We start from the raw sequence: 26,507 nt of genomic DNA, 5'->3' as shown, positions 1-26,507 counted from the left end.
CTCATTGACAACACAAGACTACACTCAGCGGCCACTTAAGGCAGACTCCTTGGCTTCTATCCAGCCCTATCACCCGTCTGCAGGCAGAGATGGGATGGAGACCAAGGGTAATGTTCCCCGCTCACATTCTACATCCGCTTAGGACACAAGCATGTTATAGATTTGGCTTTAAGAATTGGTTCTTATTCCATTTTATTGTTTATGTATATATTGCTTTGTTGTATATACACGTTCTTGGTATATGTATTGTTTATATTCAAGATTTATAGTGTTTCGTATTACCCCTGTTATAGTTGCTTTGTGCTTCCTTGCTGTTCTCCTGCTGGCTTTCCCCCACCTTTGCTCTTAGCAAAGGTACTTCCCCTTCCGTTTGCTGGAAGATTCTTAGAATTGTTAGCCCCCTTCATTGCTACAGTATAATTATTCGGAAAACTCTTTATTCATCCAGGATTGTTAATTAAGGAATCTCTTAATTCCTGCTGCCGGGCTCCCTCCCCCCGTTTTTCGTCTCCGTATTGATTCAGCTAGGGTTTCCCTCTCGTCTGTGCTCTTGCCTGTCACGATAACACTGCATGCCGCTTCTGCCCACCCTTACTGCCTTATATCTTTCAGCCCGGGGGAGGTGATCTACGCGACAAAAAATCGACGCACGCTCCGACTGGACCAGGTATCGCTTACATGGTCAGGAATCAACACTCTTCGGATCCTACAAGCACAGATCCTACAAGCGCTCCTGTCCCCAGGCGAGATTTCTCCAGGATCCTACGCGCTGCCTCTCGGCGCTAGGCTTTCCTCTGGATGACTACGCCCCGCACCCAGCTTTCTTGGGACGGGCTCGCCACATCAGAAATAATGGCAGTCGGCAGGTGGAAGAGTAGTGCTCTCACATCCTACGTCAGTCGGGACGTTGTTGCTCTGCCACTTTGAGTGCCTCACGTGGCCAGCTGGCACTCGCCCTTCGGGGGGGGTCCGGCCGCTGGCCTGCGGTGGCGGTGCAGCGCCGGTCCCCAAGTGTCCCGCTGTCCGCAGCTAATACTTTGCCCAGTCTAGGTGCTAGTAAGCCCTACTTGTAGTCACACCCCCTTCTCCTTATTCATTAGGTCTTTTACGGCCTCTTGGCCGGGTACATTACGTGTTATTTATTTATTTATTTATTTATGCATATACAAGAATGTACATAAGGAATGTGAGGATACAATTATGGTAATTACAGTCTTGTAAAGCCACTAGCACGCGCAGCGTTTCGGGCAGGTCCTTAATCTAAGAAAATTTTAAGGAGGTAAATACTTGCAAAATTTATAGACAAAAAAAATGATAACAGATTACATGGAATGAAAAAAAAAAAAAAAGATGAGAGAAAATTATAGGTACAGTATATTAAAGCACATAGGTAGCTATGATTGATTGCAATGACAGCTTAAAATGGTAGTTGACAACAAATTGGTAGGCACAATACAGCAGAAACAATATAAGATTGATTGCAATGACAGCTTGAATGGTAGTTGACAAAAATTGGTAGTCACAATACAGCATATGGCTAGCACATAAAAGAAGACAGCAATGAACACAATGATAAGGTTGTTTGATATTACATAAAAATTAGGAGATTGGGTACCAATAGGTACAGAGCAAATTTAAAGCTCAGTGTAGGAAACTAAATAGATGAAGTTAGGTACTTTTTGGTTTTGCTTTTAAATAAGGCAAAAGTTTTACAGTTTTTCAATTCACTAGGGAGTGAGTTCCATGCATAGACTAGGTCCCTTAATTTGCATAGAGTGTTTACACAGATTAAGTTTGACCCTGGGGATATCAAAGAGATATTTATTTCTGGTGTGGTGATAATGGGTCCTATTACATCTGTCCAGGGAGAGTTTCAGAGCATGGTTTGCATTTAAGAACAGGGTTTTGTAAATGTAGTTGACACAAGAGAATGTGTGGAGGGAGTTAATATTTAGCAAGTTTAGAGATTTAAACAAGGGAGCTGAGTGTTGTCTGAAAGCAGAGTTAGTTATTATTCTGATAGCAGATTTTTGCTGTGTGATGATGGGCTTAAGGTGGTTTGCAGTGGTAGACCCCCATGCACAGATACCATAATTAAGATAGGGGTAGATTAGTGCATAATATAGTGAGAGGAGAGCAGAGTTAGGAACATAATATCTGATTTTGGAGAGTATACCAACTGTCTTAGAGACTTTCTTAGTTATGTGTTGAATGTGGGTACTGAAGTTGAGTCTCTTGTCTAGGAATAGGCCAAGAAACTTGCCATCATTTTTATTACTGATGTTAATGTTGTCTATCTGTAGCTGAATTGCATTTGATGATTTGCTTCCAAATAAGATGTAGTAAGTCTTTTCGATGTTTAATGTTAGTTTGTTCGTTGACATCCATAAGTGGACTTTTTTTTAATTCATTATTCACAACATTATTTAGTGTATGTGGGTTGAGGTTTGAGTAGATAAGGGTAGTATCGTCAGCAAACAATGGTCTTATGTGGTCTCTCACTTATTAGTTATTCTTTGTGTCCTGCCTGTTATATCCTAGTGTTATATAATTACTACACATTTGCACTCTGCCTTAATTCTAGTACCAGTTAACCTTTAGGTTTCTGCAGAATTAGTTTCCATGTCACTATAGGCTAAGGTCTCATACTTACTACGGGTGTACCTTTTAAGTTAAATCTAGTCCTCAGACTTGGAATTGTTACTGTTAATTCTTACTTTATATATTTACTTTATATATTTGAATATAAACTTTATATATTTACTTACTTTATATATTCGAAACTTTATATATTTACATATTCAATATTAAGTTTAATATAATATAAACTTTGTTTATATGTCTATAATATAAACCGTGTTTAATATAAACTTTATATATTTACTTACTTTATATATTTGAAACTTTATATATTTACATGTTCTGCAGAATTTAATCTTCAATAAATTTAAAGCCCCATACTGCCAGTATCTTTCTCCCCCTGATCAGAAAATGGCCACTGCTTGATCGCAAGCGGGGATGTTTCTGATGGGGGAGAAAGAAACATTTGCGCAGCGCGTCCCGCGGCGTTGCGCGGGCAGTCTGGGGCTGTATAAATACGGGGAAACAGAGTGGCTCTGCCCTCACTCCGCCTGCCCCCGCCGCTGCCCTCGCAAAGCCCACCCACCTCCACTTTGCAAGCGGCTGTCTTTGTACCCCCGTCATGCTTTGCACAGTTGTCCCCTTTTCTCCCCACTGCATGTGGGAAGGGGGGTGCAGCGCCGGTCCCCAAGTGTCCCGCTGTCCGCAGCTAATACTTTGCCCAGTCTAGGTGCTAGTAAGCCCTACTTGTAGTCACACCCCCTTCTCCTTATTCATTAGGTCTTTTACGGCCTCTTGGCCGGGTACATTACGTGTTATGTGGTCTCTCACTTATTAGTTATTCTTTGTGTCCTGCCTGTTATATCCTAGTGTTATATAATTACTACACATTTGCACTCGGCCTTAATTCTAGTACCAGTTAACCTTTAGGTTTCTGCAGAATTAGTTTCTATGTCACTATAGGCTAAGGTCTCATACTTACTACGGGTGTACCTTTTAAGTTAAATCTAGTCCTCGGACTTGGAATTGTTACTGTTAATTCTTTATATTTTCTGACCAGGGGGAGAAAGATACTGGCAGTATGGGGCGTTAAAGTTTATTGAAGATTAAATTCTGCAGAACATGTAAATGTATAAAGTTCAAATATAAAGTAAGTAATTATATAAAGTTTATATTAAACACGGTTTATATTATAGGCTTATAACAAAGTTGATATTATTAAACTTAATATTGAACATGTAAATATATAAAGTTTCAAAATATATAATTTAAGGACTATATAACGTTTATATTAAAATATATAAAGTAAATATATAAAGAAAGAATTAACAGTAACAATTCCAAGTCCGAGGACTAGATTTAACTTAAAAGGTACACCCGTAGTAAGTATGAGACCTAGCTTAGCCTATAGTGACATGGAAACTAATTCTGCAGAAACCTAAAGGTTAACTGGTACTAGAATTAAGGCCGAGTGCAAATGTGTAGTAATTATATAACACTAGGATATAACAGGCAGGACACAAAGAATAACTAATAAGTGAGAGACCACATAACACGTAATGTACCCGGCCAAGAGGCCGTAAAAGACCTAATGGATAAGGAGAAGGGGGTGTGACTACAAGTAGGGCTTACTAGCACCTAGACTGGGCAAAGTATTAGCTGCGGACAGCGGGACACTTGGGGACCGGCGCTGCACCCCCCTTCCCACATGCAGTGGGGAGACAATCGGGACAACTGTGCAAAGCATGACGGGGGTACAAAAGCAGCCGCTTGCAAAGGGGGGGAGGGTGGGGTTTTGCGAGGGCAGCGGCGAGGGCAGGCGGAGTGAGGCAGAGCCCCAGTGTGCGCCCGTATTTATACAGGCCCCAAACTGCCCGCGCAACGCCGCGGGACGCGCTGCGCAATTGTTTCTTTCTCCCCCGCCAGAAAAATCCCCGCTTGCGATCAAGCAGTGACCATTTTCTGACCAGGGGGAGAAAGATACTGGCAGTATGGGGCGTTAAAGTTTATTGAAGATTAAATTCTGCAGAACATGTAAATGTATAAAGTTCAAATATAAAGTAAGTAATTATATAAAGTTTATATTAAACACGGTTTATATTATAGGCTTATAACAAAGTTGATATTATTAAACTTAATATTGAACATGTAAATATATAAAGTTTCAAAATATATAATTTAAGGACTATATAACGTTTATATTAAAATATATAAAGTAAATATATAAAGAAAGAATTAACAGTAACAATTCCAAGTCCGAGGACTAGATTTAACTTAAAAGGTACACCCGTAGTAAGTATGAGACCTAGCTTAGCCTATAGTGACATGGAAACTAATTCTGCAGAAACCTAAAGGTTAACTGGTACTAGAATTAAGGCCGAGTGCAAATGTGTAGTAATTATATAACACTAGGATATAACAGGCAGGACACAAAGAATAACTAATAAGTGAGAGACCACATAACACGTAATGTACCCGGCCAAGAGGCCGTAAAAGACCTAATGGATAAGGAGAAGGGGGTGTGACTACAAGTAGGGCTTACTAGCACCTAGACTGGGCAAAGTATTAGCTGCGGACAGCGGGACACTTGGGGACCGGCGCTGCACCCCCACCGCAGGCCAGCGGCCGGACCCCCCCCCGAAGGGCGAGTGCCAGCTGGCCGCGTGAGGCACTCAATGTAGCAGAGCAACAACGTCCCATCTGACGTACGATGTGGGCACTACTCTTCCGCCTGCCGTTTGCCATTATTTCTGATGTGGCGAGCCCGTCCCGAGACAGCTGGGTGCGGGGCGTAGTCATCTGAAGTCAAGCCTAGCGCCGAGAGGGCATGCGCGTAGGATCCTGGAGAAATCTCGCCTGGTGACAGGAGCGCTTGTAGGATCTGTGCTTGTAGGATCCGAAGAGTGTTGATTCCTGACCATGTAAGCGATACCTGGTCCAGTCGGAGCGTGCGTCGATTTTTTGTCGCGTAGCTCACCTCCCCCGGGCTGAAAGATATAAGGCAGTAAGGGTGGGCAGAAGCGGCGTGCAGTGTTATCGAGACGGGCAAGAGCACAGACGAGAGGGAAACCCTAGCTGAATCAATACGGAGACGAAAAACGGGGGAGGGAGCCCGGCAGCAGGAATTAAGAGAAACCTTAATTAACAATCCTGGATGAATAAAGAGCATCCGAATAATTATACTGTAGCAATGAAGGGGGGCTAACAAATCTAAGAATCTTCCAGCAAACGGAAGGGGGAAGTACCTTTGCTAAGAGCAAAGGTGGGGGAAAACCGGTAGAACAGCAAGGAGGCACAAAGCAACTATAACAGGGTAAGACGAAACACTATAAATCTTGAATATAAACAATACATATACCAAGAAAGGGTATAACAACTAAGCAACATATACATAAACAATAAAATGGAATAAGAACCAATTCTTAAAGCCAAATCTATAACATGCTTGTGTCCTAATCGGATGTAGAATGTGAGCGGGGAACATTACCCTTGGTCTCTATCCCATCTCTGCCTCCAGACGGGTGATTGGGCTGGATAGAAGCCAAGGAGTCTGCCTTGAGTGGCCGCTGAGTGTAGTCTTGTGTTGTCAATGAGCGTCTGCGAGCCGCAGCTAGTACGCCGTGAACTTCGGCAACATCTTTAGAACAGGAGCAAAGTGAAATCGACGGCAGGGAGCTGCCATTCAGTAACTGTAATAAGGATAATAATAAGAATACAATGTCGTAAATAATCGTACAATGAAGAATACAATGTAATATCGTAAATAACAGATGACGGCAAGTGCCGCAGAATGGAAGAAATTAAGAAAGCAACGCCAAACCATAATAATTTATATTTTAATAAAATAATACTGGAATGACAGTAACGGTACGGAGTAATATTAATACTGCCATATAGCCCAGCAAATAAAGAGAAGATAATAGTATTAACGTAGGCCCTGGGCGGCTGCATCCCGGCACCGCTGCGTGCGTTGATGGTGATCAGAGGAATATCCGGCTCGCGTTCTCTTCCTCGCCGCAGTAGGGTGTGAAGGGGAGGGGGGGTTCCGGCTTGTCGTGGCTGCGGATAAAGGGAACAGAAGAAACCGGCATTGAGCGCCAAGCGGGCAGAGCGCAGTGGAAGGAATAGCGGTTGGAGGTAAGGGGCCCCTAACCTAATGATAGATGAGGTAAAATTAAATAGAATACTATTACGTAGTAGGAAACAACAAAGGCGAAGGAACAAGAAGAGTAAAATAGCCCAGAAGGCCGGATGGCCAAAGAACGTTAGCGACCTATGGCCAACAGCATGCTGGCTGCGCTGGCCAACCACAAGCTGGCCGACGTCATGCTAACTGACTGGCTTGAGCTTGCCGAAAGGAAGGCTGAATGGCCAGTTTTTTGCATGACACCGTGCGCGAGGCCATGCTAAACTTCTCGGTAGCATCCAAAGTAACTTAATGTACTGTCGATACGATGAAGAATGGGTGGTCAGATATAATGCACAAATTCAGAATAGAATATATAATGAAGGAAACGAGTGTAACAGGACGAAATAACCGGAGAAAAAAAAAAAAAATTGTGGGGGGGGGGGCCACCCGAATGCACTGCAACTAGCGTACCTTAGCTGAAAATAACTTAAAGGCACAGAGGCAAAGCAATAGATTAATACAAATCCTAATTGATAGTCCCTTAATAACAAATTGAACGTGAAACTTAAACAAAGAGTAAATTGCGGGAGAAAAATTTTTCCGTAATAAATACAAATCAAATTGCGAGTCCAACAATAACAAAATTAACAGACACGCAGACGTAGGAGGAACCGATAAGCCGCGGCTCGCGCACCGCTAGCCATACCTAAACATACCTAGACAGGAAGGGGAGAAGCATAAAGGTAGCCCAGCAAAAGACTAGTAATTAGTAATTAGTAACTCTGCAAATAGCACATCCTGGCTGACTTAATAATTTACTTAGTAACTCTGCAAATAGCACATCCTGGCTGACTTCTTAATAATTTACTTAGTAACTCTGCAAATAGCACATCCTGGCTGACTTTACTTAATAATTTAATTAGTAACTGCAAATAGCACATCCTGGCTGACTTTACGTAATGACGTAAGGCAAGGAAAATGAACAAACATACTGAACACAGCAACGCAAAATTAAACATGCGACATGAGCAAAGCATCAACTGTCGGAGTAAATTAAGGTAGGCTGTTTGGGAAAAGGAATCCGTGGTAATCTGAAAGCAGGAGGCATGTTAGTGCTGAAATGTAGAACGTAATTAAGAGGAAGGGCAAGGCATGTCGCGAGATGTCTGCCAGTACAAAATAAGAAAAACCTTCCATATAAGCGTATAAAATCTTAATTTACATTGTCTTAGGAAGGCAAAGAACGGGATATCATTAAATATACGACGTTCCCGACGACGCTTCGACGCCGCCATCTGCTGGAGTGTACCGTGCCCCAGGCAACGTGGGGGCCACCCCCCTGTCCAGGTCACCTGAATAGGGAAAGTCATGGCACGTGAAGTCTGCAGGTACAAAATAAGGGTATACAATCGGCGTGCATATATAACCATTTTTACATTAAGAGAACGGAGGGAAAGCATAACAAATATAACCTGATAAGTAACGTGAATAAACTGCAAGAGCCAAGCGTAAATACTGTAACCACTGAGGAAACTAAACTGCAAAGCTAAGCATAAACTACTGTAACTACCGATGAAACTAGGCAAAAATGCAGGGCCAGGAGACGTGAAGCTAAAATAAGGGCCCGCGAATACTGCAAATAGCACATCCTGTCTGACTTTACTTAATAATTCTTAGGAACTCTGCAAATAGCACATCCTGGCTGACTTTACTTAATAATTTACTTAGTAACTCTGCAACTAGCACTGCCTGTCTGACTTTACTTAATAAATTACTTGGTAACTCTGCAAATAGCACATCCTGGCTGTCTTTACTTGACGTAAGGCAGGGTAAAAGTGGGCAAGCATACTGGACACAGCAACGCAAAAATAAACATGCGACATGAGCAACGCATCAACTGTCGGAGTAAATTAAGGAGGCTGATTGGGAAAGAAAGTCCGAGGTAACCTGAAACAGGAGGCATGTTAGCGCCGAGATGTAGAACATAATTATGAATAGGGCAAGGCATGGCACGTGGTATCTGCAAGTACAAAAAGGGTATACAATCGGTGTGGATATATAGCCATATTACATTAAGGGAACGGAGGAGATGCATAACAAATATAACCAAATAAGCAACGTGAATAACTGCAAGAGCCAAACGAAAGTACTGTAACTACTGAGGAAACTAGGCAAACTGTGCTATTATAACAATTACAATTAATACAATTATAACATAAATAATTATAAATTGCAAAACAAAGTATGCTCAAAATAAAGCTGGACTATAATTCGTTAGAGAAACGGGATTAACACTTGTAAGTTTCCACAGTCGGTGGCTGTGGAAACGTTCCGGGCTACACCGGCAGATGAAACGTCTGGATAAACCAGCGGCCTGGGGGGGGGGGGCCCACTGTGACTTCCGGGGTACCAGGCAGACAACACGTCTGGATAAACCAGCGGCCTGAAAGACCACATATTTATATGGCCAATGTAAATAAGATACCTGGATAACATCGCCAGCTTAACTCACCACAGGAAGAACGTCGGCTGGACATGAACCCCCGAGCGCAGACAGCGAAGACGGCAGCGGCTATGCCAACCTTCGTGGCTACATTGGGCAGACAAAACGTCTGGAGAAAACAGCGGCCTGGGGGGCCGCAGTAGATTCCGGGCTACACCGGCAGACAACACGTCTGGATAAACCCGCGGCCAGGAAGGCCGTGTATTTATATGACCAATATAATTATAATACCTGTAGAACATCGTCGGCTTAACTCATCGCAGGAAGGACGTCGGCTTAACTCATCGCAGGAAGGACGTCGGCTTAACTCATCGCAGGAAGGACGTCGGCTTAACTCATCGCAGGAAGGACGTCGGCTTAACTCATCGCAGGAAGGACGTCGGCTTAACTCATCGCAGGAAGGACGTCGGCTTAACTCATCGCAGGAAGGACGTCGGCTTAACTCATCGCAGGAAGGACGTCGGCTTAACTCATCGCAGGAAGGACGTCGGCTTAACTCATCGCAGGAAGGACGTCGGCTTAACTCATCGCAGGAAGGACGTCGGCTTAACTCATCGCAGGAAGGACGTCGGCTTAACTCATCGCAGGAAGGACGTCGGCTTAACTCATCGCAGGAAGGACGTCGGCTGGGGAGCAGCCCCTGAACGCAGTCAGCTAAGACGGCAGCGGCTGTCAACCTTCCTGGCTACGTTGGGCAGACTGAACGTCTGAATAAACCAGCGGCCTGGGAAGCAGCAGTATCTTCCGGGCTACACTGAGCAGACAATACGTCTGATAACCAGCGGCCTGGGAGGCCGCAGTATATTCCGGGCTACACCGAGCAGACAATACGTCTGATAACCAGCGTCCTGGGAGGCCACACATGTCTGGATAAGCCAGCAGCCGGGAGGCTGCAGATTCTTCTGGGCTACACCGGGCAGACAAAAAGACTGTAAAAACGTTTACTGGTACTGGTAAACGAAACTGGTACTGTCTAGCGTCAGTACTTAATAACTTTGACAAAGTCAAGGAAACAAGTATAAAGGTAAACAGTAAGTAGAATGACATGCACTTAGGCAATGCATAATTAGTAATAAATTGCTGATGGAACTAATCAATACGAGTCCGAGATAAACTTAAAGGGAGAGGCATGAGGCCCGAAGACAGCATCTAGGACATCCTAGCTGACTTTACTTAAAGGTGAAGCATAAGTTAAACAATTGTAAACCAGTAAAGTAAAAACATGCAGCAAGGGCAATGTAAAATGCAGGACATTTGCTGAGGAAACTAAACATAAATGCAGGGCCAGAAGAAACTTAAAGCAAGAGGCAAGGGGCCCGATCCCGACAACTATCACATCCTAGCTGACTTTACATAATAACTTAAAGGCGAAGCAGAGGTTAAACAAACGAATGTAAAACCAGCAAAGAAACTAGCAGCTTGACACTGCATAAAATTCATTAATAAATTAAGGAAACTTATGGAAAACAAGTCCATAAAAACTTAAAGCTAGAGGCCGGAGGCCTGTGAACACAGCAGCTAGCATAACCTAGCTGACTTTACATAATAACTTAAAGGCAATAGCAAAAGTTAAACAAACAAATGTAAAACCAGCTAAAGAAAACATGCAGCTTGACACTGCATAAAATTCATTAAAGGAAAGTTATGGAAAAACAAGTCCATGAAACAAAGCTAGGAGCCAGAGGCCTGAGACACTGCAGCTAGCCTAACCTAGCCGACTTTACCTAATAACTTATAGGCAAGCAAAGTTACACAAACCTAAGTGTAAAACCTGCAAAAGAAAACATGCAGCTTGACACTGCATTAAATTCAATAAATTAAGGAAACTTATGGAAAACACAAGTCCAAGAAAATTTAAAGCTAGAGGCCGGAGGCCTGGGACACAGCAGCTAGCAACCTAGCTGACTTTACCTAATAACTTATAGGCAATGACCAAAAGTTAAAACAACCTAAATGTAAAACCAGCTAAAGAAACACGCAGCTTGACACTGCATAAAATTCAATAATAAAATGAGGAAACTTATGGAAACAAATCCAGAAAGCGAAGCTAGGGGCCAGAGGCCTGTGACACTGCAGCTAGCCTAACCTAGCTAACTTTACCTACTAACTTAAAGGCAATGACCAGAAGTTAAAACAAACCTAAATTTAAATCCAGCTAAAGAAACATGCAGCTTAAAACTGCATAAATTTCAGTAGTAAATTTAAGGAAACTTGTGGGAAAACAAGTCCACGAAAACAAAGCTAGGGGCCAGAGGCCTGTGACACAGCAGCTTGCCTAACCTAGCTAACTTTACCTACTAACTTAAAGGCAATGACCAGAAGTTAAAACAAACCTAAATTTAAATCCAGCTAAAGAAACATGCAGCTTAACACTGCATAAATTTCAGTAGTAAATTAAGGAAACTTGTGGGAAAACAGGTCCATGAAAACAAAGCTAGGGGCCAGAGGCCTGTGACACAGCAGCTAGCCTAACCTAGCTGACTTTCCCTAATAACTTAAAGGCAATAAGCTAAAGTTAAATAAAACTAAATGTACAACCTGCAAAAGAAACAGGGAGCTTGACACTGCAATAAATTCGTTAATAAGTTAAGGAAACTTATGGAAAAACTAGTCCATTAAACTTAAAGCTGGTGGCCAGAGGCCTGTGACTCGGCAGCTAGCCTAACCTAGCTGACTTTACCTAATAACTTATAGGCAATAAGCAAAAGTTAAAACAGACCTGAATGAAAAGTCTGCAAAAGAAACATGCAGCTTGCCACCATTAAATTCATTAATAAATTAAGGAACTTATGAAAATACAAATCCATGAAAATTAAAGCTAGGGGCGAAAGCAAAGGTAAAATTACAGTAAATATTGTAGCGTGAGGAAACACACCCTGACTAACAGTCAGACTGTAAGGAAGGACATATAAAGAACGTAAATAATAAATAACGGCATAACAGAAGTCGCCCAACAGCATACCTCACGTCGACTGGGTGGGGAGCTTAAGGACAGGGCTGAGCAGAGGGGAAGGAGAGGGTAGGGGTGGACAGGCCTCCTCCCGAGTGTGGTTCAAATAACAGCCACCTACTGGAGAAAAACCCAGTGCCCCATAACACCGAGGGTCACCTTCCCCTCTAGGACCACTGCACCTGCATTTGGTCACCAACGCTGAACCAACAGGCGTGCTTCAGGGCGCGCGCGCCAACAAAGAGACAAACACTGGTCTGACGCGCCAACACAAACACTGGTCCCGCGCGCCAACAAAACACAAAAACTACCTTAAATGCTGAGAAGGGCAGGACGCCCCTAACGGGTCACTCCGAGTCGTTGTCGCGAGGAACTGTTGTAGGGTCCATGCTGTGAGAACAGTTGAGCGGGCTAAACTTCTGTGTTTACGACTCGCTGAGCAGCAGTGAGTTTTGCGAGGGCAGCGGCGAGGGCAGGCGGAGTGAGGCAGAGCCCCAGTGTGCGCCCGTATTTATACAGGCCCCAAACTGCCCGCGCAACGCCGCGGGACGCGCTGCGCAATTGTTTCTTTCTCCCCCGCCAGAAAAATCCCCGCTTGCGATCAAGCAGTGACCATATTTACTTTATATATGTAAAGTCAGAGGACACTCCCTACAATACCTCGAGTCCTACCTTACTGACAGGCTCCAATATGTTTCTGTGAATAATACAATTTCTCCCACCCTACCCATCAACATTGGTGTTCCTCAGGGCAGCATACTTGGCCCTCTCCTCTTTCTCATCTACATTAATGACCTTCCAAATGCCTCCCAACACCTCAAACCAATTCTATTTGCTGACGACACAACCTTCATTTACTCCAGTCCTGACCCTCTTGCTCTAAATGCCACAGTAAATACTGAGCTAAATAAAGTCCATCTTTGGCTAACTGCCAACAAACTCACCCTTAACATTGACAAAACTTTTTATATTCTGTTTGGCAATAAATCCTCTAGTCATATAAATCTCAAAATAAACAATACCCAAATTTGTAACAAATTAGATGGCAAATTCCTTGGCATTCTCATTGACCACAAGCTGAATTTCCAGGGACACATTCTAAATATATCAAAAAAAGTTTCAAAAACTGTGGGCATTCTTTCTAAGATCAGATATTATGTACCACGCCCTGCCCTGGTGACTCTCTATTACTCCCTTATCTATCCTTATCTCAACTATGGTATTTGTGCTTGGGGTTCTAGTACCCAAAATCACTTGCGTCCTCTAATTACCCAACACAAAGCTGCTATTTGAACAATATCCAACTCTGGCCCCAGACATCACTCGGTACCCCTACTCAAATCTCTGAATAAGTTAGATATTAAGTCACTGCACATTCTCTCATGTGTATTATACATATATAAAACGCTAAACTATAATGCCAATCCTGATCTTAAAAGCTTCATAGAAGGTTGTAACAGAACCCATGAGCACCACACCAGAAATAAATACAGTTTTGATATTCCTAGAGTACGTCTTAATCAAACTAGAAATGCTCTGCAAATCAAGGGGTCCAGAATGTGGAATGACCTTCCCAACCATGTTAAAGACTGTACCTCTCTCAACCAGTTTAAGAAAAAAACTAAACACTACCTAATAAATTCCCTGTAATCTACCTCACTCCTCTATTGTCAACCCATGTCTGTTATTTTCTTTTTTTTTTTTTTAATCAACACTGTTTGTCAACCTATTGTATTTGTGCTGCTTTTTCAGTCATGTTCCCCCTTTTTTTTATCTTTATTTGTATTTGTTCTCAACACTTTTTATTCTTTATGCTCAATTAGTATTAAGTTCTAGATATTAATGTTTTTCTTGCCCGAAACGCATTGCGTAATAGTGGCTTTAGGCATTGTATGTACTAGCTCTATCTATATATCAATCCATTAATGTAACATCACTTGTATGTATATACCTTACCTGAATAAACATCTGAATCTGAATCTGAATCTGAATATTTGAATATAAACTTTATATATTTACTTACTTTATATATTCGAAACTTTATATATTTACATGTTCAATATTAAGTTTAATATAATATAAACTTTGTTTATATGTCTATAATATAAACCGTGTTTAATATAAACTTTATATATTTACTTACTTTATATATTTGAAACTTTATATATTTACATGTTCTGCAGAATTTAATCTTCAATTAATTTAAAGCCCCATACTGCCAGTATCTTTCTCCCCCTGATCAGAAAAAAATGATAACAGTTACACTCGATTCATACAGCTCTTGATAAAAATGAGTTCCCTGTTGGGTTGTTTGTGGACCTGCGTAAAGCTTTTGATACTGTCAACCATCAAAACCTTCTTCTTAAATTACATCATTATGGAGTCAGAGGACACTCCCTACAATACCTCAAATCCTACCTTACTGACAGGCTCCAATATGTTTCTGTGAATAATACAATTTCTCCCACCCTACCCATCAACATTGGTGTTCCCCAGGGCAGCATACTTGGCCCTCTCCTCTTTCTCATCTACATTAATGACCTTCCAAATGCCTCCCAACACCTCAAACCAATTCTATTTGCTGACGACACAACCTTCATTTACTCCAGTCCTGATCCCCTTGCTCTAAATGCCACAGTAAATACTGAGCTAAATAAAGTCCATCTGTGGCTAACTGCCAACAAACTCACCCTTAACATTGACAAAACCTTCTATATTCTGTTTGGCAATAAATCCTCTAATCAAATAAATCTCAAAATAAAAAATACCCAAATTTGTAACAAATTAGATGGCAAATTCCTTGGCATCCTCATTGACCACAAGCTGAATTTCCAGGGACACATTCTAAATATATCAAAAAAAGTTTAAAAAACTGTGGGCATTCTTTCTAAGATCAGATATTATGTACCACGCCCTGCCCTGGTGACTCTCTATTACTCCCTTATCTATCCATATCTCAACTATGGTATTTGTGCTTGGGGCTCTACTACCCAAAATCACTTACGTCCTCTAATTACTCAACACAAAGCTGCTATTAGGACAATATCCAATTCTGGCCCCAGACATCACTCGGTACCCCTACTTAAATCTCTGAATATGTTAGACATTAAGTCACTGCACATTCTCTCATGTGTATTATACATATATAAAACGCTAAACTATAATACCAATCCTGATCTCAAAAGCTTCATAGAAGGTTGTATCAGAACCCATGAGCATCACACCAGAAATAAATACAGTTTTGATATTCCTAGAGTACGACTTAATCAAACTAGAAATGCTCTACAAATCAAGGGGCCCAGAATGTGGAATGACCTTCCCAACCATGTTAAAGACTGTACCTCTCTCAACCAGTTTAAGTTAAAAGCGAAGCTATACTTAATAAATTCCCTGTAACCTACCTTACCCTTCTATTGTCAACCAATGTCTGTTTTTTTCTTTAAAGAGCGCTGTTTGTCGACATAATTGTATTTGTGCTGCTTTTTCATCTATGTTTTCATTTCTTGTTTTCATTCTACTCATTATGCTCAATTAGTATTAAGCTTGTCATTTAAGTTTATCATGCCCGAAACGCTTTGCGTAATAGTGGCTTTAGGCATTGTATGTACTAGCTCTACCTATAAGTCAAACAATCCTTGTAAATATTTATTGTATGTATGTACCTTACCTAAATAAAATTGTATTGTATTGTATTGTATTGTACATGGCAAGAAAAAAAAAGATGAGAGAAAATTGTAGGTACAGTATATTAAAGCACATAGGTAGCTAAAATTGATTGCAATGACAGCTTGAATGGTAGTTGACAAAAATTGGTAGGCACAATACAGCATATGGCTAGCACATAAAAGAAGACAGCAATGAACACAATGATAAGGTTGTTTGGGTTAAATACATAAAAATTAGGAGATTGGGTAACACTAGGTACAGAGCAAATTTAAAGCTCAGTGTAGGAAACTACGAAGATGAAATTAGGTACTTTTTGGTTTTGCTTTTAAATAAGACAAAAGTTTTACAGTTTTTCAATTCACTAGGGAGTGAGTTCCATAGACTAAGTCCCTTAATTTGCATAGAGTGTTTTTACAGATTAAGTTTGACCCTGGGGATATCAAAGATATTTATTTCTAGTGCGGTGATAATGGGTCCTATTACATCTGTCCAGGGAGAGTTTCAGAGCATGATTTGCATTTAAGAACAGGGTTTTGTAAATGTAGTTGACACAAGAGAATGTGTGGAGGGAGTTAATATTTAGTAAGTTTAGGGATTTAAACAGTGTTATCTGAAAGCAGAGTTAGTTATTATTCTGATAGCAGATTTTTGCTGCGTGATGATGGGCTTAAGGTGGTTTGCAGTGGTAGACCCCCATGCACAGATACCATAATTAAGATAGGGGTAGATTAGTGCATAATATAGTGAGAGGAGAGCAGAATTAGGAACATAATATCTGATTTTGGAGAGGATACCAACTGTCTTAGAGACTTTCTTGGTCATGTGTTGAATGTGGGTGCTGAAGTTGAGTCTCTTGTCTAGGAATAGGCCAAGAAATTTGCCATCATTTTTATTACTGATGTTAATGTTGTCTATCTGTAGCTGGATTGCATTTGATGATTTGCTTCCAAATAAAATGTAGTAAGTCTTTTCGATGTTTAATGTTAGTTTGTTCGTTGACATCCATAAGTGGACTTTTTTAATTCATTATTCACAACATTATTTAGTGTATGTGGGTTGGGGTCTGAATAGATAAGAATAGTATCATCAGCAAACAATATAGGTTTGAGAATATTAGAGACATTAGGCAGATCGTTTATATATAAGAAATAGAAGAGGTCCTAAGATACTGCCCTGTGGCACTCCAACGGTATTTGGTACAGTGGAAGAAGTTGTATCATTGATGGTTACATATTGGTGTCTGTCACTAAGATAGGATCGTATGTAGTCAAGGGCAAGGCCTCAGATTCCATAATGCTGGAGTTTAAGTAAGAGGTAGTTGTGATAAACAGTATCAAAGGCTTATCTTAGGTCAATGAAGAGTCCAATCGGAAACTCACTTTTGTCAAGGGCTGAGTAGATTACGTCAAGGAGACTAATGATTGCATCGTTGGTGTTCTTCTGAGACCAGAAGCCAAACTGGCAGGGGGTGAGTATGTCGAATTTTACGAGGTAGGAATAGAGCTGTTTGTAAATAATTTTTTCAAATATTTTTGATAGAATGGGTAGATTTGATATTGGTCTATAATTGTTTATGTCCGCCGGATTGCCTCCTTTATGGACTGGCGTTACTCTTGCTTTCTTGAGGATATCAGGGAAGGTGTGACACTCTATAGATTTGTTGAATAGTAGGGCTATGGGTGGGGCAAGGGCATGGGAGGCTCTCTTGTATACAATGGACGGAATTTCACTGGTGTTCCCTGCCTTGGTTTTTAGAGAGTGTATGATGGACACAACATCTGCCGGGCTGATTGGTGAAAGGTGAAGAGAGTTTGGATAGCTGCCTGAGAGATATGTGTTAATATGTGTCTGAGTCTGTGGGATTTTACTGGCAAGATTAGCACCAACCGATGAAAAGAAACTATTAAATTCATTTGCCATTTCTAAATCAGTTGACGATATATATATACTGGGGTAAAGAGGGGCTCTGCCCTCACTTCGCCTGCCCTCGCAGAGGCGAGGGCAGTGGCGAAGTGTTCTGGGGCTCACGTCTGATGCCCACGTGGCACGGCGCTCCGTGGAGCGCCCGCCTGGGCTGTGTTCTGCCCTTCCTGTCCCTTCTTTGGGTGCTAATCCACGTGGCTTAATTTGCGCCGCAGCTTTCCCTCGTTAAGGCTAGGGCTGCCCTGCGCCCGTCTGGGCGTGCTAGCTGTGGGGGCTCCCTTCGCCCTAGGCCAAGAGTCATGCCTTGTGGCAGTGCTTGGTGGGCAGTACTTGGCCACGGGGGTTCATGGCGTGCCCGTTTTGCTCTCAGCTAGGCACGTTCGTCCTCGGACGACTCGCCCGTCCGGTGTTGCCCGGAGAGTTAGTCCCAGGCAGCTTTGTCGGCCTGGAGTCCCCAGGTACGTTTTCCCCGGATGTGTCGCCCGGCACGTTGTCCCCAGACGTCCGTCTGGCCCCGGTGTAGCCCGGCATATTGTACCCAGACGTTACGTCTGGCCAGTGTAGCCCGGTGCGTTAATAACAAGCTGTTTTCGTCAGTCCGGGCCCCCCCACAGGCACGTGTCCAGTTTTGCCTGCCGGGGTAGCCAGGACCGTACGTTGCTCCCAGACCTTACGTCTGGCCGGTGTTGCCCGGCAGGTTGGTTCCCAGGCGTTTCTGCCTGGCCGGTGTAGCCCGGCACATTCGTCACAAGTGCCTTGCCCGTACGTTGTAGCACGGATTCCTTTCTCCGTTGCAAGTTCAGCGTTTGTCTTGCATCATCAGTGGTTCTTCAACGTCGGGGTGGGCCCGCTGGCGTCGGAGCACGGTCCTGAGATCAGCCTGACGACGTCTGTAGGCGTCCCGGATGCCACTACGGTAGGTTTTCGTCTAACGGTAAGCGTCACAGGTCCAGGGTTCGGCGTCGACGTTGCAGCCGGCAAGCCAGGAGGAGTAGTCCCCCTCGATGTTCGTTAAGTCCTCGGCGTCCAGAACCAGGGGCAGTAGCCCTGGACGGGGGTGGTGGCCCTCACTGTTGCCTAGGGCCCGGTTTCCTCCAGTGGGTGGCTGTGTCGAAGCGTCGTCGGGAGGAGGCTTATCACCCCAACCCTCCCCCTCTCCGCTCAGCCCTGTACCCTAAGCGTCCTCACCTAGTTGTCGTGAGGTCGGCTGTTACGACCCTGGGTTCTTTAGTGGAAACCAGAGGTCAAAATTGAGTTATTAAACTTAACTATAGTATATCTGAACGCAACCCTATGCATCATTGTCTGTATCTTCCCTGCCAGACGTAAGACTATTATTGTTTCTCAAAGAGCATTTAAAGACTGAGCTGGGTGTTGATTATTAAATAATAACATAGGCACCAACTTTGCTTACTAATACTTTCTAATCATTTGTAAAGTAACAATACGTTGCATAGGGGAAGATCTTTAATGTGCTTAGCTGCTCGATCAATTAGGCTCCTTCCAGCACCACGACATGCGGGAGGCCTAGCTGGTCGCTAGGAGCGTTCTTCTCTGGCTGGCGTTCGTGGGGACGAGACCTACTCTCCTCCCTTCTCCTCTTACTTATTTCCCTTACCTGAAGTTCCTGTACCATTAAGTTAAGTACGGGGCATTTTTAAGTGTACCTACTCTGGTAGTAACGATTGGCGAGACCTGGGGGTAGTATTTGCCAGTGTTTTGGGTACCCCTAAGTGTTGTGTTTTGTATTAGGGTACCATGTGGTGTCTCTACCCTAAGCTGCATCCACCTTCAGTGCTTATCCAGTAGTACTTTGCCCTAGCTTGTTCTTAGTGTAAACCTTGTATCCTGCTTAAGTGGACCAAGGCTTTTTAACGTAAGGTAGTGTGGTAAAGTTATTATTATTATTGTTATTGGTGTGAGTGTATATGGGGGGTTGTTAAGGGGTTAATAAATAAGTACATGAATTACAGAGTATCCCTTCTTCCTGTGTGGGAGTGCATTGATCAACCCTTAGACTAACATATATGGTCTAGTAGCAAGTTATTATTACTGTGGATAGTTTATTTTGGGGGCCGGGCCTTTTAGCTCTCCCATATTCGATACTCTGTCTTCTAACTACTCTTACCCCTTAATAGTACCAGTTTCCCCATAGAAGCCCACCACACACAATTATTTATAACAAGTGGTTGGCCAGTCCGGGAGGAAAATTATAAGTGTAAAAAAGTAGATTCTTGAGTGCCAAAACTAAAATTTTTTGTTTTCCGCAGAACGGTTGTGTGCTAGCCTAGGGTCCAGCTCTTCTGGCAAAGGACATTCTTGCACTGACTGGACACCCAGCTGGATCCCTTCACGATTAAGGTTAGTGTGGCCTTGTGTTAGGGGCCGTGCAAATTTTTGTTTTTTTTTCCAATTTTTATTTTTTAATTTTTTCTTTGGCTGGGAGCTAAAATTATTAGTGATGTCATCTGAAATGCAGAGACTGGCAAAGGAGCCTTCAGCAGTAGAGATAAAGAAACTTACCAAGTCTAATTTAGTATTGTTAGGCAAGGAATTTGGCTTAGAATTAAATGACGTGGATAAAAAGTGGACTTTGGTGAATGAAATATTACAGCATTGTATTGATGAAGAACTATTGGCAAGTGATACACCTTTATGCCAGCCTAGCCAAGCAGAAAGTGCAACTCATAGGGATAGAGAATTAGCTTTAGAGTTAGCAAAAATAAAATTAGAGGAGCAAAGACTCAAAACCGAGGAGGCTAGAATTAGAGCGAATGCCACTGGACCTCCACCTGCCGGGGATTCAAACCCCAGGCATTATGAGAAAAAGCATAATTTGCCTGAATTTTCCGAGTCAGACCCTGAAAGGTTTTTCAACCATTTTCAGAGATTGGCCATGTCCATGAGCTGGCCAAAGGAAGAGTGGGTGAAAATCCTACAGGGAAGACTTAGGGGTAAAGCACAAGATATTTTTATAAACATGCCTGACGACGAGTGTTTTGAATATGATAAAGTCAGGGAATGTATTTTGCGGGCATATGAAATTACTCCTGAAGCTCACCGCCAAGTTTATCGCAACCTTAGGCCTACTCACAACCAACCGCTCACTGAATTTGTTAATGACCAAATTAGATTGTTTGATAGATGGATTCGCTCAGCGAAAGCCGAAACATACGAGGCTCTCAGAAACTTAGTTTTAATGGAGCATTTTATAGATATTATGCCAGAGAATGTTTCACATTACATTAGAGGAAGGGTAGAGGTAAATTCTAAAATAGGGGATTTGGCCAAGTTGGCAGAAAACTACCAATTGGTGGGCAAAAGGCCCAATAAAATTAATTATACCCCACAGAATAGCAAAACTTCCCGCCAAACACACACCGAAACGACGACGTTGGTACAACGTTCGAACAAGTTTTAACACCTAACCAGTTATAACAACCAATATAGCAAGTTGTAACAACGTTCTACTACGTCATAAACACGTTAAGCCAAGATGTAACAACTTTATTACAAGTTGTAACAAGCGGAAAATAGAGACAGTTTCGGTTTGTGTTTCCAGGGTTATACCCACAGCCAGTCCAGACCAGCTCATTCTAACCCTTTAACTAATGCACCTTCTGTTTCAGACATAACTAACTCTGTTAAAGTGTCTAGCCCCACGGCACCTAAGGGTGAACCAAAGGGTAATTCTGTTAGTAATGTCTCTTCTCCCCGACGTTTTTGTGGTCACTGTAATCGTCCAAACCACACTATTAGCCGTTGTTGGCTACTGTACCCGGAAAAAAGACCCAATGCTCTAGTTGTGACACAGGGCTTGAGGCCTTCGGAAGGGTTAGGGAGTAAGACCTCCAACCCACAGTGGTTGGACTTGCTTACCCCATTCTTATCGAAAGGGAGACTACTTTTGTCTGAGGGTTCTTCCTGGAAGGACGTGGTGATCTTCCGAGACACCGGTGCCATTCAGACTTTAATTTTAGAGAGTGCGTTGCAAGGTGCCAACACTCTCGACACTGGAGAGGTGGTACTGGTCGAGGGTGTCACTAGTGATACTCGAGCAGTACCCCTCCATAAGGTTACCCTGGAATCTGATTTCCACAAGGGTGTTTGTACAGTCGGAGTCACTTCATACCTACCTTTCCCTAATGTTGATGTAATAGTTGGTAATGATTTAGCAGGGGATAAGGTAGGGGACTCCAGACTGCCTATTATGTTGCCTACCCCTAAGGTTTGCCTGGATCCACCCGCCGCAGAGGATAGTGTTGTGTACCCTGCGTGCGCGGTGACCAGGTCTATGGGACTTAAATGTAAGGGCAGCCCTGTGCTTGCCAAGGTGGTAAATCCCGAGGACACGAGGAACTTTCCGAGTGGTGAAAACCAAGTGGACCTCGCGGAAATATTCATGGCCCGACTCGATGACGTGGCCGAGGACATTGTGGAGAGCCTGCCACCGCCATCTACCGAGAGTAGTGGGGAGGTGGAGGAGAACACTGTTGAGCCTCGGCCAATAGCAGCTGACCAAGGCCTAGATGCCTTCTTGAGTGAGTTACAGAAAGCTGACCCCACTCTTGCAGATTGTCATGAGACAGCTGTCTCTATGGAGGAAATTGTAGACGCAGCAACTGGGTACTACTACAATGATCGGAATTTGATGAGAAAATGGAGACCACAGAGTGCTCCCTTGTCAAATGAGTGGGAGGTAGTCCACCAGGTTATGTTGCCGACCTGCTATAGAGAAAGAGTTTTGGCAGCTGCTCATGATGATCCTATGGGGGGACATCAAGGTATAAATATTATGTATCACAAAATTTTAAAGTATTTTTTCTGGCCCATGCTGAAAAGCGATGTGGCAAAATTTTGTAATGCGTGTATTGTTTGTCAATGTGAGATTTTTTTCTACGCCTACCTCCCTTAAGAGGTGGACTACAAGTTTAAAGTCTGCTCACGGCAGTTAAGCATGAGTCCAGTAGAAAAAGGAAAAGCGGGAGCAAACCGCCAGGCCTCCACCACCAAGGGTGAAAACCTGTCCACAATAGGCCGCTGGCTCCTCCTAGTTAAACAGGACGTTAAAACTAATAAAGGGTAACCGATGGGTTCTCACAATCAAATATTTATATTTGATGTGGCGCTATGAATTGGAATTCGAATTCCCAAGAACAGCCGCCTTATCAAGATCACATCAACATTTAATAATATGCAGAAATATGGTGGAATAATATGGTTGAAGGGTTTACATCAAAGACTGTTTTCTATAACATAACAATTTATTCATAACAAGAGACTAACTACTACATTACCGAGTTTACATTACGTTAATGTCAATCCAGTGGCACGATAACAAACAGCTAAATAGCAACCCTTGCTGTGAGGCTGCATACTGAACTAACCTGAACACAGGTGTGCCCACTGATGACGCAATATTGCAAAACAAAGAAAAATATCACAGACTAAGTTACACCACAGCGAATGGTTACGTTATTGTACATCAAGTGGCATTTGCAACACAGCTATTCAACAGCCCCTCGAGAAGTGACAGCAGGCTCCATCTTGCTGACACTTTGGGCTGACAACATGAGCTAACTAAACAAATGAAGGATCCACTGAAACAAAGACACAAGCAGGCAATCAATAGTGTCACGGTTTCCCTGACAGCTACTATAATCACAAACTTAGGGGTCCTCCCGCCCCCCAGGAGAGACCCACGTAACTAGGCAGAAGTCTAACAGTGACTTCCCCCTATCACAACCCCGTGTGAACACTCTTTGCAACTCCCACTAAGAAGTTGCCCTGTTGTAACCCGATACACAGACAGGCAAGGCGGGATTCTGGGACACAGCTCCACAGATCCCTAAATGACTCTACTCTCATCACCAGACGACAACCAAAAGAAATTGCCTGAAGTGATTAATTACGTTAATTGACTGATCGCAGCAGTCAGCAACAAAGTACTACGGTAATCACAAACAAATGTTCAAATACTCCGTGTAAACAACAACATCAATACCTGGTGAATTCACTAAGTGGCGATTACTAATTATCTTTAATTAGCTACGAGTGCTTAATCACTCTGTCCGCAGACAGAGCTGATCAGTCCAATGAATTACGGAAGCTTAATTACAGCGCAATTGACTCCGATCATAATAGACCGTCAACCTCTTACGTTAATTACTCAATTAACGACAGCTCGTTAAATCGTTAACACTACGTTAGTCTTCACTTGACAATTCCTCCACTGCGTGAATTTCACTGTGACTGTTGCCTTTACACGTCCCTACGTTAATCATTAACACTTGTCTCTCTCTTGTTAACAATAACTCAACATATTACACCACACTTGACTCCTTGCAAGTATTCAGTGAGTAATTCTCAATTAAGGTCAAACGGACCACTAATTACATCCCCATTGAGTTACGTTAACTAAGCCTACCCTAACTTGGTAGGTTCTCCACAGTCTGTGTCAAAAAAATTACTAGTGAGTGTTAATTACCCTAATTAAGCCACTAATTACTTGAGCCATTAATTAACGGTCACCAGGACCGATAATTAATCATCCATAAATACGTCTCACTCCGCACTGCCTAAGCAGGTCTCATCAAACACTGTGAATTCACGGGAAAGGAGTTAATTACCCTAATTAACAAGATGTGCCAATAATCCGCTGTCCTCAGACAGGATATGATTAATACAACGATTTATGCTAGCTCCATGACCTCGCTTTACCGAGTCACCGGAGCTCTCCAATGCTAATTACTCCACTAATTAACATGAGCCACTAATTGCTATACCCCTGAAAGGTAATTAGTCTTGAGCATATTACATTAACACAAATACTGACAGACTCTGACAGAACCTCTCCCACTACGTGAATTCATGATGAGAAGGCTAATTACATAATTAGCTAGAGTGGTCAATTAACTGTCACATGGACAATTAATTGCTCCCGAGACGTATCTCATTCTAGCTCAACACTGTTTCTCTTATAACAGCCCTCACTCACTCCACAATACTAAGTGTGCACCCCTTATCCAGTTAATTACCCCTTAATTAACTCACTGAATCCTTAAGTCCTCAACATAACTTAAAGAAACAAAGTAACCCCAGCGTTACATAGGTCACACTATAATGGCATGCAACATCATAACAGCACTGCCCACATATGGTTGCGGCTACTGCAACTCGCTAATTACTGTGCCCACACAATAAAAACACACGGTTGTGCAACACGCCAAAGTATACTAATATTACTGCCCCTCCCCCTCTTTTACTTCTTGCACCTGATTGCAAAGGAATACTGTGAACACACACATACCTCAGCCAGGCAATTAACCCATCAATTGCCTGCTCTCAATAAGTACTGTGAATTCCCCTGAATAATCCTAGAGGTCCCTTAAACCCTCAACACAGTTCCTGGGGCAATAATATTGTATAAACTGATAACAACACTGCACAAACCTGCAACATAATGATGCCGTCAGCATGCCCCCCATGCTAATGACAACATTAGGCAATCAGTCAGCAATCACCTCTACTGACTTACCACACAACACAGTACATAGACATGCAAATGAACACATAGAAATGGCATTCACATAATCAATGAAAATTAATCATCAAGTAATGTGCAACTACCTACACAGACTTCAGGGGTCCCCACAGACATCCCTGCCTACCTCTAATGATTATAATTTTACTGTACTCTATGGCATTAATCTAGCCTGAACGATTATATAGAATCGACAGGCTGGATCACTTATATGGTAAATCTCTACACTGACTGGTCACACACTCCAGTCAGTCTACACACTTATATAAATATATATATATAACTACTTGTGTGGTACCGTGTACAACATCCATCTCCAGGTACATCCCAACCAGTCACCTGGACGACAGTACAGACAACTGTCTCTCAGCTGCTTCCTCAATGTAACAACTTTTATTTTACTCATGGCTCCTTTCTACTGCCCTCTTTCCCTTATTTTTCCTCATTACCAAAGTTACTACCACACTAGCTGACACACTTATACAATACAACAATACAATTTTATTTAGGTAAGGTACATACATACAATAAATATTTACAAGGATTGTTTAACTTATAGGTATAGCTAGTACATACAATGCCTAAAGCCACTATTACGCAAAGCGTTTCGGGCATTTTCGGGCATTTCGGGCATTGCGGACTTAGCTGGCTTGCTCCTCATGCGTCGACAAGATGTGGCCCTAGGCTGTCCCGGGAAAGTGGCCAAGGCATGTGGCCACCTCGTGGCCCTAAGGGGGGGTAGCCACGGGTAGCGCGTGACGTCACAGCACCCCACCCGGGCTGAGCTGGTGCGCGGGGTGGCCTGAGTGGCGCATGACGTCATAACACCCCACCGGCCGGGCTGGCGGGCGGGGTGGTGGGTGGCCTCCACCCGCGGGCGGGCGCGCACATGGGTGCCGCCTACAGGAGCACCCACGCGGCTGAGCCTGCCTTGCTCTGCACTGTGGTGACAATGGCTGGCGGCGTCCCCATACTGACGCAGCCTGGCGGAATGCAAAGTCCAACATGGGCCTGTAATATCACATACGCATACACTGCCCAACATCCATTGTCCATTGCCACTAGACAGGATACTCGACACACCTGTTACACCATGAGGCTCTGCCAGCGTGCCTCATGCGTTCACACAGTCAACTGTCTCTTAGCTTTTTACTGTTTCTTCCGTAAATCCCTGGCCCCAATTCACTTAATTAGGCCTTGACACAACCCCTGA

At 43.0% G+C, this 26,507-nt stretch overlaps 1 protein-coding gene and 1 long non-coding RNA gene across 2 annotated transcripts in view; both read right to left on the bottom strand.

Moving 5' to 3' along the window:
* LOC123757997 (Growth arrest specific protein 8) overlaps window positions 1-26,507 on the bottom strand; it is a 168,082-nt gene that overhangs the window by 94,250 nt on the left and 47,325 nt on the right. The window lies entirely within an intron of this gene.
* On the bottom strand, window positions 3,661-12,774 carry LOC138372961 (uncharacterized). The gene is made up of 2 exons (XR_011231027.1): window positions 9,444-12,774; window positions 3,661-6,269 (listed from the first exon to the last, which is right to left on the bottom strand). It is a non-coding gene; the product is annotated as an uncharacterized lncRNA (long non-coding RNA).

This window comes from Procambarus clarkii, chromosome 40 (assembly GCF_040958095.1).
Source record: "Procambarus clarkii isolate CNS0578487 chromosome 40, FALCON_Pclarkii_2.0, whole genome shotgun sequence".
Classification (NCBI taxonomy): domain Eukaryota; kingdom Metazoa; phylum Arthropoda; class Malacostraca; order Decapoda; family Cambaridae; genus Procambarus; species Procambarus clarkii.
Note: the sequence above shows the minus strand (reverse complement) of the source record. Positions and strands in the feature narration are given on the sequence as shown.